Genomic DNA, 14,947 nt, shown 5'->3' on the forward strand with positions numbered 1-14,947 from the left:
CCAGTCAATTGAAAAGTGCTACTCAAAACCTCTGAGCACTGGGCAAATCACTACCACACAGATCCAACTGAGGCAGATGAAAGCATCAGCTAAAAGCTGGAGCAGCAGATATTTCCTCCTTAGAGGGTCACTGCTATGGAGATGGTGGGGGTGGGACTCAGGCTGACCGGTTCTGGTAGTGGTGTGGGTGACTATGGGGCTGAACTCCGTGATTGTAAGGCAGCCTGCTCTTCTCTACTGCCTGGGAGAAACTGCAAAGGCCCCGATGTCTCTGGCTAGCTGATGGGAAAGGGACACATAGCCCCACTCTTACAATAGCTACCCCATGGAGCTCTCAACCATTCCCTTAACACAGGTTAAGATTATAAGAAAAAAAATAATGATAAAGACCAAAGTGTGTCTACACATGGCAGGACAGACTTCACAAAAGTGCAGCAGAGTCAGGTATCAAAACAGAAGAGCAGCAAACCTCCAAGTTTTTCTCTTCTTTCCCCACTCATCCAAACATCTCACCATCCCCACAGGGGCCAAAAGCAGCATGGGCGCAAGCCAGGCCTTTGCCTAAATGTCTCTCTGGCCACAACTGTGCACCAGTGTTACCTTTAGAAACTCAAGCAAAGATAATAACTGTTTTTCTTCTACCCAGGAAGACCTGAATCACAAAAGCAAAACATGCAAATGAATTAAAGCATTGCTTTTCTTTTGTCTATAAACCTCTGAGGAGGTGCAGATACCTAGGGCTACTGTAACAGCAGTAACCATCAGGAAAGGCCCTAGACTCCTAGGATATAATCCTACCATGGACTATTAAAATTCATTTATAGTTTCATCTTATAGCTGTGCACAGGGTGGAAAAAATGAAGGAACTGTCTTCTGCAAGAATGATTCTACAAATATTTGTATTTATGAACCCTGGTAGGACTTTATTTTGTCACATGCTTACCTCAATAAGGAAAATGGTTTATGCTGCATATTCAATCTGATATTTCAAGTACCAGGAACTGTTCCCTCCTACCCACCTTCACATCAATCTAGTACTGATTCGCTGTGTGAGATAAGATGTTTGCGGCCTTCTGAACTTCAAAAACATACGCGATTTGTGTTTTCCAAAAACAATAAAAGCTTTTTCTCTGCACTTGAAAAACTGAGACTGATGAACTGGTTTCCTTCAAAAATATAAAAAAGTGACAACCAGAGATTATACTGACAAAGTCAACATTAGAAGCACTTCTTTCTGCATGTTTTAAATAGGTAAAAACAGTGGCTCAGAATTGAAAATCTACGAACAATATTCAAACCGAGCAGCTTTACACACAATAGCTACCTTTCTTCTGTTGACTTACAGTGAACAGGTTTAGCACTGCATTCGCTTGAATATTCAGAACACAGGTCTCTGACTAGAAAACCTGCTTTTGTTGAAGAAAATAAACCACTCAGTATGGAGCAACAAAAACAAAAGAGTTTACCAAAGCTACATAAAACTGTAAGTGCCTATTCTCTTCGGACTTACAGAAAGCATTTGAAAACTGTGCTAACTGGACATTATTAAAAGAGAAGAAAATGCAATAGGTATGCTATTTAGTACACTAAATCAGCGCAAAGGGCTCGTTTCCAAACATGCTACTCTCCAGTGCCTCCCTCCTTTTTCTCAGATTATCTAGAGACCAGGCAGAGACAATTTTACATCTCACTTCTCCTGTGTCTGAGGGTCTCACTTACCGATCCATGGAGAAGTAACTGTTGAATGTTGCAGTGTGTCGCTTTCAGGAAATTCAGTGTGAAGCACACTTTCCTTTGCCTTAAAGGGAATGAGTATTCCTGACACATCAGCAGGCAGGCAGCCCAGAGGTTGCTACAGAGAATTTATTTATACTCATTTGGAATTTCCTGACAAAATCCTGGTCCGCCAGCCAGCCAGGCAGCCAGCAGAGCTCAGCGCGACTTCACGTCACTTCATGTGGTGGTGGCTGCCTCAAACAGCCTCTACTCGCAGAGGGTTAATGCACGAGCTAAAACAGAAGGGTGAAAGAAGCTGTACAAAACCATACCCTAAAAAAAAATAATAATAATAAAAAAAAATGTTTTCTCAGGTGAAGGGAAAGCAAGAAGGAACGAGAAGTTCAGGGGACTTCTCTCCTACCCCTCACCCCCTTCCCAAGCCCCTCACCCCCACCATCTATCGCTTCCCACTCCCACCTGTACACAGGGAGCACAGAGAGGTTCACTGACCTGATTTGGGCAGAGCAATTACCTCCGTTGTAACTTTACCACGCTGTCTGCGATTCTGCCTATGTTACATTCAATCTGTTTTTGTTTACTCTTGTCAAATGCAACTTATAATTTGAGTGATAAAAATACAACTCTTTCATATGAAGCTAGAAACTTTTTTTTTTCTTTTTTTGAGTCATGGCCAAAGTACACAAAACATCTTTCACACCAGCACAAGCATTAAAATAAAGCACAAACCTACTTGATTTTTCCACATGCAAATTCCTTCTTTTCACATCACACTAAGTTCAACTCACAAACTTAAACAGTAAGTATAACTCAAGTAAAGATAACTGGAATTCTGCAAAGATTTCACTTCTCAGCATCACAGAGATCCTCAAAGGCCTAAGTCCCATCTCTCTTCACTCTGCTTACAATAACAGTTGCTGTGGTGTAGCTAAACAAGAACTCCAAAATCAGCCTCTCGCATTGACCCACTTACTTTAACAAGTATTGTAACAGTCCTAAGACCCTGCAGGATTAAACCTAAAGAATTATTACTCAGTCCTCTATCCAAGATTCCCAGAACGGAACAGTGAAAAAAAACAAGCTATTGGCATGAATGTTGAAAATCATGACCAGCATCACTGCAGGCTGAAAGAGCTGTGCTGGAGATAAAGTGGGTCCCGCACTGAAACGACAAAAGGGAGGTTCAAGGCTTTCACAGCACCTTCAGCTAAAACGGCAGACTTTCATTAAAAGTGTTCCCTGAACATATCTAGTGTCTTCAGTGGTATTTAATATGAAGTGAAGTAATATTTAAGACTTTCAGGCACTGAAGCTTCTAACAAACATTAGCTTTTGGACTATAAAATAGGCCCTGCCCTCTGGATTATTTACATTTATTTCCTTGAATCATTGACACATACACACCATAAAACAGGAGATCCAAAAAGGCAGTCCAAAGAAGGTCTGTAGGTGCAGTCACCTTGTTACGTCAATGGACCAAAAAGGTGCTGAATTTTAAGTGAACTCAGTTTGGTTTGCTCTCTTCTCTAACTATACCATCCATAACGAAAAAGAGGTTCTTCACAAAATAAGCAGCTTTGGGGACACCTTCTAACAATCCTTTGAAGTTACTTTTAAAAGATAGACAAAAACTCTAGGACAACTGATGCCTATCCCATCCTTTCTGTTTGTGGGTACATGAGCTAGAGTTCAGTGCCTGTAATGCTGCCCAGAGCCCAGGGCCACTGTTTTGTGCTCACTACCCTTCTCAGAACAGGTCTTCTGACCACGTGTTTTGACCATTAAAGAGTAACCAACCATTTAAGTACATGTACTTCACAGCAGGACTAAATTATTTGTTGGTCTTGCTAGTCCAATCACTAAAAAGTTCTTTTCCAGGTTCTAGGTTCTTCATATCAGGAAAGGAAGAACACAAAAATACAAAAAAAAAAAAAAAAAGAAAAAAGAAAAAAAAAAGAAAAAAAATTAAAAAAAGAAAAGGAAAAAACCCAATGACATGCAGGATAAACAATGAGAACAGAAGGTGTAACAAATGTGTTTCTCAAGAGTCAGAATTCTGTCCAAATGGAGAAGGAAAAAAAAAATCTTAACTTTTAATGATTTCATTTTTTCTTAAAAAAGACAGCAAGATATCCTGTTTAGGGAAGAAAAATTTTTAGCAGCTGTCTCCACATGCTCCAGCTGTTTTTTATTACTCTGTTGTTTCAAGGCCTTGACATCTGCAAGAGCCCTGCACCAAGTCATGTACCTTCAAGAGATTCTCCTCCAAGCTCTCTCAACTCAGCAGGCTAAAAAAGGCCTGCCAAAGATGCAAACAAAAACCCAGACTACGTATCAGCTCTTCATCCCCAGTCCAGCAAAGGAAATATGCAGACATATCTAGGTTGGCAACAGTGAAACGTAAAGTCAAAGAGCATACCCTTACTTATTCTCTTGGCCCTTTAGACTGTTATAGTGCCAGATAAACTCACTTCAGCTACTGTTTATAATCAAAACAGAACTGAGGTCAGAGAATAGCTCCCCAGTGATCAAAAAACCTGACTTGGGTTTATAACACAGCAAACATAAGATTGAGCATACAGGCAGCCATCCAGCTGGTAAACTCTTATCTAAAAAGCAGATTACTTCACACCCCTTTTAAAAACAAAAGGCTGGGAGGTCACAATGGATTTGAGAAAGGCAAAAGCTATGGATGAAGGAAAGCCTCCAGGAGACCATTTGCTAGGTACTAAGGTACCACAAGGTGGAAAGACTGAAGTAATCACAGCTGATTGCTGTGATGCAGGGGTGAGAGGAGGTGGTGAGCACAGAGTCTGGCCAAACACAGTCACCTTCATTGTTCATTGTCACTTCTTATCCCCCAAAACGGCTGTTGCATTTTGGTGAGGATAGGATGCGGCGTTCTTTTTTACTTTATTTTGCTAGATTTTGTTTTGGGAGAGAGGGGAAGGATTTTGTTTGTTTGCTTTTGGTTTTTATAGTGCTTCAGAGTTTGACAGCCAATTTCCATAAAAATTAAAGCCAGCTAGCTATGCTAGGTCAGACCAAAGGCTGATCTGGCCTACCATCCCTACCAGATGCCTCTGGAAGGGCACAAGGATAAAGCAAACATACAGCCCCATTTCGCCACTTAGCTTCCAGAAACCTGCAACCCAGGGACTTCCTGAGTCAGGGGTGGTCAGGATAGTTTGCAAGCCACAGAGTCAAATGTGTGTTTTCAGGGTAGCTGGAAGGTATTCAACAACTGATCTCAAAATGTCACACTGCATCTGATGTACCTGTACTGTAAGAAGAGTTACCAGCTGAGTGTCTAGAGACGAAGTTACGGATGATTAATCTGACCCAAGGACTAATACAATACTTAAAACCTCCATGAGAGAGACTGCATGCTACAGTTGCAGAGGGCGCAATTGAAAACTTGCCCCATTTCATCATTAACTGTCCTTATGGTTTATCTTCACATTCAGTGAATTAAAACTGTATGCTATCTTAAATCTAGTGATCTCTACCCATCTCTGCTTGGAAAAGCTTACAGAAAGAAGCCTTATTGTAGGAGCTAGGATACTATTCATATTCACTAAAATCCCTTTTATAGACAGCCAGGCATCCTTGCTTGTTTCTATTCAGGTGTTAGAACTGAGTCAGCTTGCAGCTCTGCTTGCAACTCACAGCAGAGCTTTACCCGTCAGTTTTGCTCTCCCATTTTTCAAGGTGAATTTACAAAGTGAACACGAACATAAGAGGGAGTAAAAGGTAGAAACAAATTCTCAAATCTTTAAGTACATGTCCTGGCTTCTTATGAAACGGACAAAGATGGCCAGATAAACTCGCGTCTGTGGGAACTCAACAGGGTATCCAGGTGCACTTAAGAAAAACAGGCTGAGTCATTCAGGGACAAGTGGCTGATCCAGTCAGTCCAGCAGATGTTCTGCATACATCAGTGGTCACCCCCTACTTCCTAGCTTGAGAGGAGAAGCAAGGGGGAGAGGAAGAAATTCATGCCTTTGCCAGGGAGACAATATAGGCTACTTTTGGGGGGATCTCTTTGCTTTCTGTTTGGGCCAAGACTCTGCAGTCAAGCACCATGAATTTATAGTAACAATTACTAATCAAAAAATACTACATCTCTTCCCCCAAGAACATCCTGGCTATACAGCCTGAGGAAGGAAAGGTGCACATAAATTGGGAGAAAAACACAAGTGTCATGTGTAACTAACTAAAACCCGTTGGCAAGATGACACATGCCCATCACTAACACACTAACTTAACCGATGAACAGTGCATACAATACATCACGTAACAGCAGGATCTGGAAAGGATAGAAGAGCTGGAATGGAGCAAAAATGAAATTTTTCGCTTGGTTACAGGCAGAGGTGTCTCCCATACTTCCGGGAACCACCACTGAGGTCTTTGCTGTATCCAGGTTCTTGTCCTACAGGCGTACAGGCCAAGATGGCCTGACTAATCATGCAAGGGCTTGCAGAGCTGTGGCACCACGATAACTTTCTTCTAAAAAGGGAGAGGATTCGGAAATTGTCAACAGCGCATATTCCACAGCACTAAAGAATGAAGCCTCTGAGGGTTAAAAGCAAGGTATGCGCTGGCAGGGAGCAAAGAAAAGGCACTGGCAAATCGAAGGGATGGAGAAGGCTGTGCTCCCCAGGGACTGCTCATCCCCATAAGAGCCAGGGTAGGCCAGGCATAGAGAGGAGTTGGGAGGGATGCTGGGGAGCAAGAAGGAGCATCCTAACTGATGCACTGTCTGAGAGTGGAGGACGAGAACAGGACTGTAACTTACGATGGCGAAAATCTGCAGGGTGGTACAGTCAATCCACAGTCTCATGTGCAGATTCAAGCACTGCCAAGCTTAAAACTATGTTACAAGTATCTGTCTCCATGCAGAAAAACAGAAGATGAGCAGAAGAGAATGATTACAAAATATGTGGGGTTTTTTAATTTATTTTTTAACTTAAAAGATGGAAAAGCAGAAAAGCGTGGCCATCTAAATTTAGGAATCTCAATTTCTGCTGGAGGAAGGGGAAAGAAAGGGCCTAAAGGGGCTTCTTATAAGAAGAGGGAGAAAGGGCTTAGCCATGGATTTCTCAAAATTAAAAAACAATTGTTGATCCTCCTAACTTCTTAAAACATGACTGCTCTGATCTTTGCTTTGTGCTTCTGTCATATGCTAATGTCAATCTTCTCTTCTAACCGCAGCTGTGCAATTTATTGCATTTACTTGCACTGTACTATTTTTCTGAAAGCTATACACTTTATATTTGTCAAGCAGCATGTATGAGACCTTAAAATTGAGCTGCCTGCAAGGATGAGACTGGAAAATCCAGTAACAACGAAATTAAACAAGTGCACTTTAGTTTTATTAAATCTTCTGCAAAACATAGGATGGTCCTCCAGACAGAGGGATTGGTTTTGTGAAGAAAATGTAGGGAAAGGGCCAGGAGTACATCAACAAACATGCCCCTTAGCAATAAATGACTGCTCCAAATCCATGATGTCTGGTTTACACAGGGAGAACACTCTGTTCCCAATTATCAGTTAATTTGATCCTCTCCCTAATCTGACCAAACCCTCAAACCCAGGTATTAAAAACAGTTTCCACCCTCTCCCTCCTCTCCCTCCCACTTTGAAACAAGTACTGAAGACTGGTAACCCAGAAATATCACAGACAGGTTCTGTATATTTAAGGAGAGCAAAACACTTATGGAGGGGAAAAAAATAGGAAGATACGCTTTAAAAAGCAGAACACTTAATTACAACATTACAGTGTAAGATAACTAGGGAGGAGAAATCCATCAAGAAAAAGGAAATGGTTGTGAGAGAGATTAAGAGTTACATTACCTATCTCTACAGGGAAGAAGATCTGAATGGGGAAATAGACTGAAAGCATAAAAGAATATGATGGAATCATAATACACTCAGCTACCTCTACATTTTAATTTTACGGTTTGTAAAGATTTAGTTTTGTCAAAATCTGTGTGAAGACTCAAGTGAAGAAAAAAAAATCACAAGAGAGTGTGTCTAACAGAGATTGGGTATACATTATGAAGAGTTTTTTAAAAGGGCGGGGGGGGGGGATGTTCTGGGGGAAGAAGCTTTATCTGGACACAGTTGATTTGCTAAACCCCAGACTCTGCATGCTGCAACCTGCATCCCACCCCATGGTGGGAATAGGCTATTGCTTGTTTCTAAGGCAAATTCAGAACAAAATCAGAAGGAGGGAGCAAAGGGCGGATGGCCACAAGCAAATTTCTGTCCCAAAACTCTGAGCTGGCCCAATAAGGAGACCCTGGCAGGAAGCTGTGCTCTGCCACCACAAGGAGTTGCATTTCCAGAGGCAGGAAACAGAGATGCAGCAGCAACACCAACGTAGGAAGCCTGAGCACTCTCTCTACCCCCAAAACTGCTGTGAAAACATGATACAGGAAGGATTGCTTCTCTGTCATCTGTAATCCAACGACAGCTGACGTGAGAAGGGGGAAGAGGGCGGCTGTCACTGCAAGGACACCAAGGACTTCTGATCCAGAGGCTACTCCGCAGCACCACTGAGCCCAAGCTTTCCACGTTCACCAAACAGGGGACAACCAGCTGTAACCTTGCTATCTCCAGCCAAGCCATTTTCCTTGGGCCCATATCCTTCTAAAAGCAGCAAAATCCCATCCCCTCCCATGGACACTCTGCCAATCAAGCAGATTAAATTATTCCCAAACTGCTTTCTGCAGGTCTGAAGGAAAAGTCAGAAATACTACAGAACAGTTTTTTTGGGGAAAAAATACACACTCTTTGGATTAAATGGTGACCAAGATCTGCTGAGTCATATGTCTGTATTTACCTTGGGAGTGGGAGGAGGAAGAAGATGTAGAGAGTGTAGTTTTTCAAGGCTGGAAAGAAGTTTGTTGTGTTTTTCCTCTGACACATGCCTGTCCTTCTGTGGGTCCTTGCCCCCTGACACAAGTCCCTCAATCTGCTCCTTTACACAAGCACCTCTCACCAGCCTGCAGTCACATCAGGGCAAAGCAGCGACTTCCATCATGGGACCTAAGGGCTTTTCATCACTGTTAATCACCACCAGTTTTGTGAGATTACAGAGCACCATGAACAGCAAGGCGTGTCTGTTTCACCCCCAGAGTGTTATTGGGCTTTAAAATATGAGATCAGCACCTTTAGCTGCCTCTAGGGGTGCAGAGGACCATACTTTCTCTGGGAACAGAAGCAAGCCACATGCAAGCCAGACGCAGCTCATTTGAGTGTAATTGGACAGCTCGGGCGTGAAGAAAGTGTGCATGACTCCTGCATCAGGGAGGAAGAAAAGCAGTCTTTCATCTAGGTAAAATGGAAGAAGTCTCTAGAAAGCAGCAGAAGATAATCCAGAACAAGACAGATGGCACTACAGAGACTGTGGTAATCTCTGAACAAAAGATAGACCAATTCAGTCTTGTCTGTTTCTCACGGTGCTTTGTCCTTCTGCAAAGCATCAACATCTGACCTGGCTTTGTGTCTCAGGCCATCTGTTTCCCACTACATCCAATTTCCATTTCCAAGTAGTAGTATATTTGGAAAGTACCTCAAGCAGACAGACACACTGCTAAGTGTCCTCAGCTCCTAAGGACACTGTGTTTACTGTGTCCTTTCAAACTTTTTCCTGCACCCTCTCCCTGCTGTCTCCAAGATCAGACCTGAAAGACAGTCTTTAAACAACAACTCACATGCAGAAGAAGAGGCATGATCCCTCTAATGGCCAAGAAAGGCCTTTAAGTAAAGCCAGACTGATGCAAGTCAGTCCATTCTCAAGCATCCTGTTGAGTGCAGTGAGTTACTGCAGCACGCTCTTGGAAATTTTGATATGCTTTATGATAGAGCTGCTGTGAAGTCACTGGCAGCTCACTCACCCTTCACCCTGTGGATTTCAGTGTCCCACCCCAGCTTGTTTTTAAGTTCTGGGCATCACCAGAGTGACTCACTAGATCACTCATGGGTGAGGCAGGAGCTGGATCCTGGGACAACCCTGCATCCTCCTTGCCCATCCCCGCAACATGGAAGGACACAGAAATTCAGCATGCTCCCTCAATGTCAAGAGTGTCCCACCAGCTGCCAAAGCACATGTTCACAGCACATCCGCCATACCACTAACACCAGCTGCTGTCAGATGCCAGACCAGAGCAGGAAGCAGTCACTCACCTGAACCTAGTCCTGCCCATCCACTAAGCTACATGAATTCAGTGTGTTTGAACCTGCCAAGCCCAGAGTATCGGCAGGACCATCAAGACACCTTGCTAACACCTAACACCTAACCTGCACAAGCGAAAGTAGCATCCAATTGACTGCCACCAAGCAACCAAGCTCCTTTAGCTGCTGACTTCAAGAGCTCACGTATGCAAGTTTCCATTCAGTCACTGAGGTTCTCTAGTAAGTATGAGTGAATACTCAGCTAATAGTATTATTAGTAGCAACAGTCTGCTGCACAGTACTTTCTTCTCAAACTACACTTCTAATCATTAGGCTGGAATACTCTACCAAAATCCCATGCATATTGCCCAAGATTGTATGTTTCACAAAACACAAATCATGGAAGAGACTCTAGCAATACACACAAATTCATAACTAAAAGGAACATGTGTCTACAAATGTTTGTCAAGCGTTCTTAGAAATCAATGCATAAAATACGTATGATAAAAAAAAGATTATTCTAAGCAAATATATTCATTCTGTTTATTCACTTTGAGAGATTAATAAGTCAATAGAGGTTTTCATAGTACTTTGTAACAGTTGCCAAAGCATTTATATACCACCAAATGAAAAATTTAATAAACTTCTGATCTTTGAGTCCCACTAAAGTTAGGTTCTCTAACAATGTTAATTCAGGTAATGGCTTCCCTGTATTGGCCTAATTCTCTGACTAATGGACACATATTTGTTACTTCACTTAGGAGTGAATAAATCCGCTCAGATCATAAAGAAAGACTAACTAGAGAGTCATGCAGTGCTGCAGAGTAACTGTCCATATTCATAAGACTCAGAGGGACAAGCCAGGCTGCTCCACTGAAATCTGCCCTCTAAAACAGCATTCAGCTGTCACCACAGCTCTGCTTTCACTGCCTTACTGTCAGGAGGTGACGCTGATGCCACACCAAGCCACAGCCCAGACTGTGCTTCCACTGGAGGCTAGAGTAGAAACCTCCAGATCTCCCTTGAAAACCATGGGATGACAGAGACCATGGCTGGAGACTCCCTCTGCCTGCACAGACACTTGGAAACATTCCTAACTGTTTAAAATTCCAATGGAAAATTACGTACAGGTTTTGGTTCAGATTTTCTGAGCTCTTGGCTTCACCCGCCTTCAGAGAGGAGCAGCCTCACATTTAGGACAGCATGCACACTCCCTGTAACGGCAGGCAAGATCTGTTGTGCCCAAGCCCCAGGCCAAAGAGGGATAGACTTGGCACTTAGGAAAGACACAGACACGAAAGACCAGTGGGAAAGTGAAAGAGGAGCAAATCAGGAGCAAAGACACTTGTGCACTGGCTTTTACCAAGAACAGGGCAAGAGCACCAATCTCATGCTTTGTAAGTACAAAGGGAATAACAGTAAAAAGGATGGTGAGCTGCAATGATACCACAGCATTAAGAACCATGTAGGAATCTAAAAGTGGTAAAGCATATAGCTTAAGTTAATCAAAGGCAAAAAGTGAAACGACAACATGAAGAAGGGATCTGTGCAAAAGCCTTGCTACACTGACCCCTGCAGCCCAGCGTACTGAGGAAATCTGGAAACACTTTTCTTCCATTAAAACCCCTTGTTTTTTCCTTGTTAAACAAGGACAATTATGACTGATAATTCTGCAGACACTGAAAGCAGAACATGAGCTACTTACGGAAGTTAGATAAAAGAGTTTATGTTTTCATTATGCTTAAAATAAATACAACTTTTAATCCTTTATCAGTTTCGTGTTTGTTTTTGCTGTTTCCTTGTTTTCTCTAACAGAATAAATGGCATTGCACTGGAATTTCACGTCATTCAGTGCCTTTCAGAGTATGTGTTTTGAAAGCAGTTTCAGCAAATCAAGTATTAGTGCAAGGCATTAAAACACAGCCAGAAGTACTTCCAAACTGCTGAGTACTTCTCAGACTGGTATGTACTATGATGTTTGCAGCTGACTAGAGCACCTTTCTACAGATTTCACCACAAAAATATTTGCAGAGCTTCGTTAGATAGATGATTTAGGTATCAGTCTCAGCGAGCATAGAAGCTTACAATTACTGGAAGTTTCACCCAGAGGTTAACAAAGACACCATCACTATTTTTGAGAAACAATCACCTCAATTTTTTTTCCCCGGAACTCTGCATAGAAAAATTAATTGGCATTGTGTGCTAAAATAAGGCCAGCCTCCTAATAGCTCCCTGCAGATGCTGAATATTCCCCAGCTCCTGCTGCAGCAGCTTGGACAAGTACATGACACGTTCTGGACCTCCACAGCACATCTTAAGCCTGCTGACTTTACTGAACTATCAGTAAGCTCAAGCATCACTGGTGAAAGCCTTAAGCAGCAAAGAAACGAGACTACCCAGCACATCACTGTTAAAATGGAACAACTTCTTCTGCAACTACCAATTTATCTATCAGCAGTGTTAGAGAGATTTAGGCTATTTTCTGAGCAGACTGCACAATGCTTGCAGAGCCTCAACCAACCATTAAAAGCAAGACTCTAAACAAGCAAGACTGATTTCCAAAATGCATTTTTGTTCATCCTCAGACACATAGCTCACAGAAATACAGTTCGCTACAAGACCTCTGTGCAACGAAACCAGGAGTAGAATGCTAAAACTTGAAGTTAGAAACTCATCAGCAAACAGAACTATTGACAAACAGCACTAAGGTCTAAATCACAGCCTCTTGTTATTTATTAGTCAAATTTAAAGTACAGTTCTTTGCTGAAATATACAAGAGGCAGTGAAATTTACAATCAGCGCTGTTATGATAAAGTCATAATAAAGCTTTGTAGCTTATCTCACACACACTCACTCAAAATATTTACAGCTAATGTAAAAAAACACTCTATACAAATGCAAAATAGCTTGACTCTTTCCTGCAAACAAGTTCCAAATTCAAGCATTCCTTTATAGATTTGATCTGCACACAGGCTCATTTACCAAAAGAATCTACCAAAATGGCACACGGGCATAGTTAGCAGTGCAGGTACTCACATTTTCAAGTTATCCAAAGCAAACCACTGTTCCTTAGTCACCTTGTACTTGAACGCCACTGAACACGTGGTCAAATTTGCCAAAATATTCAAGTAACATAAATGCAGCTTAGCAGTCCCTAACAAGTCTTTCTAGTTCCTTTTCCTGCTGCTGATTGATTCACAGGGTGCAGAAAACACCACCCCTGAAGTTTGTCTTTCCACTCTCGGAGCTCCGTGCAATTAGGAAACTTGCTTCAGTACCTCCAATGCCCGAATCGGTTCCTGCTCCTCTAGAAGCTTTCTCTCCCAGCAGCATAGCAGGTAACAAATCCTACACATATCGTAGCCCCATTCTCCATCTGTGATGAACTGCTAGAGATTTGGAGGGACCGACATGTACAGCTGCAAGTCAGAACACTGGCCTCAAGGGTTTGCAAAGCCAACAAGTCCTGACAGTCTCCGTAAACTGTTGTCCAATTTTCCTGTGGAATTAAATACTTGTAATTCATTATAGACTCTTTCTACGAATAAGGGAGCAAACAGCTTCTATTCCAAAAAAAAATCTTGTTTGCATGACAATCTTGAAACTAGAACTTCGTCTTGCATTAGCACATCCCCTGCACAAACATTTAGTGTCTAGACCAACCTTGTCAGTCTATCAACACTTTCCATTAGACAATTGGAAGAGGAAGGAGAAAAAAAAAGGGGGGGGGGACCCAAACCAATTAACAACACTACACTCCACATACACACTTTTTTTCCCTTGTAAGCAGTTGGAATTGTTCTGCATGACTTAGTTAAGTTAGAAGTCTACTACAGAGGAGGAAAAAAAACAACAATAAAAAAGATAACATGCCAAAAAAAAAGCAGTAAACAGCTAGAGTTGCAGAGTTGTTTGAAGTCTGCTTTCTCAAAAAAAGGTTACAAAACAATAATTTCTTTCTTAGACAATCTGTTTCCAATTGTATGCAAATGTGGAATATAGTTCTTTTACTTTCTTTTGTGAGGGGAGGAGGGAGAAAATACACTTTCAGTAATCTCAAGTGTTTAACAGCATTGGTAAGTTCAGCCTTAACTAATCAATGAAGAACTCACAGTTCTCTGATCTTAACTCCAATGGCTTCATATAACTTCCATTAGCCATTTAGAATGACTTCTTATTTTGCATAAACCTCAGATACTGGCATTATATATTTTTAAATTCCACCAGACAGAATGCTTTAATTCCTTGCACTAATTAGAAAAATGTTATAGTGAGCATAGCCAGTAATTTGGGATTTGATTTCATACAAGAACATCCTTTTAAACTAGATTAGTGCTAAAACTCACCAGACAAGCCATTTCTCAATCTGCTTGTGTGAGCAGCACTTGAACAAGCACAGAGGAAAAGAAAAACTGCTCGAATTTCTATTTACAATCACAACACAAAGATATTTAAGACTCTTTCACAGGACATTTAAAGTTCTCCCAACCATCCCGGCCTGCCTCGATAAATCCATTCCCCATCATACCTACATTAGGAAGCCCCAGAAGAGTGCCCACAAGCTCCTGCCATCCACTTGAAATTTTCCATTTAATCCCAACGCAGATGCCTCAGCTTCAGTGGGCTAAAGCTATGTTTGTGCAGTGATCAGGAGGACAAGAAAATATTGACACAACTGCAAGAGGGACACTGCCGCTGTGCTTTTATCAATTATTCTGCAATCTCTGCTCTTTCCCGACCTATCAAAGCTTCTCCGCAACCTTTGAACACCCAAAGCAATCTGTTTCAAAGAGTAGCACCAAACCAAAATAGACATCTCGAGATCTTCTTAAAACAACCAAAAATGTGAAACGAACCCAACAGCTACACTTGATTAGAACAAAGACATGTAAGGGTGATCTGGAAGGACTGCAGATTCTGCGTGTAAGACCTAGTTACCTCATCAATTGCAAACATAGCACAACAGCCACATGACTTTTTGTTGAGCCTCTCTGATAGTCTGGCGTAAACCAGCATAGCCCTGTAAAAG

General features: G+C 41.9%; 1 protein-coding gene across 9 annotated transcripts in view; it reads right to left on the reverse strand.

Moving 5' to 3' along the window:
• The window catches only part of KANK1 (KN motif and ankyrin repeat domains 1), a 127,519-nt gene that overhangs the window by 35,892 nt on the left and 76,680 nt on the right, over positions 1-14,947 (reverse strand). Inside the window, exon 1 of one of the 9 annotated variants that reach the window (XM_062599418.1) lies at positions 1,720-1,788. The exons of the other annotated variants lie outside the window; for them this stretch is intronic. The gene's annotated coding sequence lies outside the window, so the exon portion shown is untranslated. Of the gene's footprint in view, positions 1-1,719; positions 1,789-14,947 lie in introns of those variants that run through there. 9 annotated transcript variants of the gene reach the window in all.

This window comes from Rhea pennata, chromosome Z, assembly GCF_028389875.1.
Source record: "Rhea pennata isolate bPtePen1 chromosome Z, bPtePen1.pri, whole genome shotgun sequence".
Lineage (NCBI taxonomy): Eukaryota > Metazoa > Chordata > Aves > Rheiformes > Rheidae > Rhea > Rhea pennata.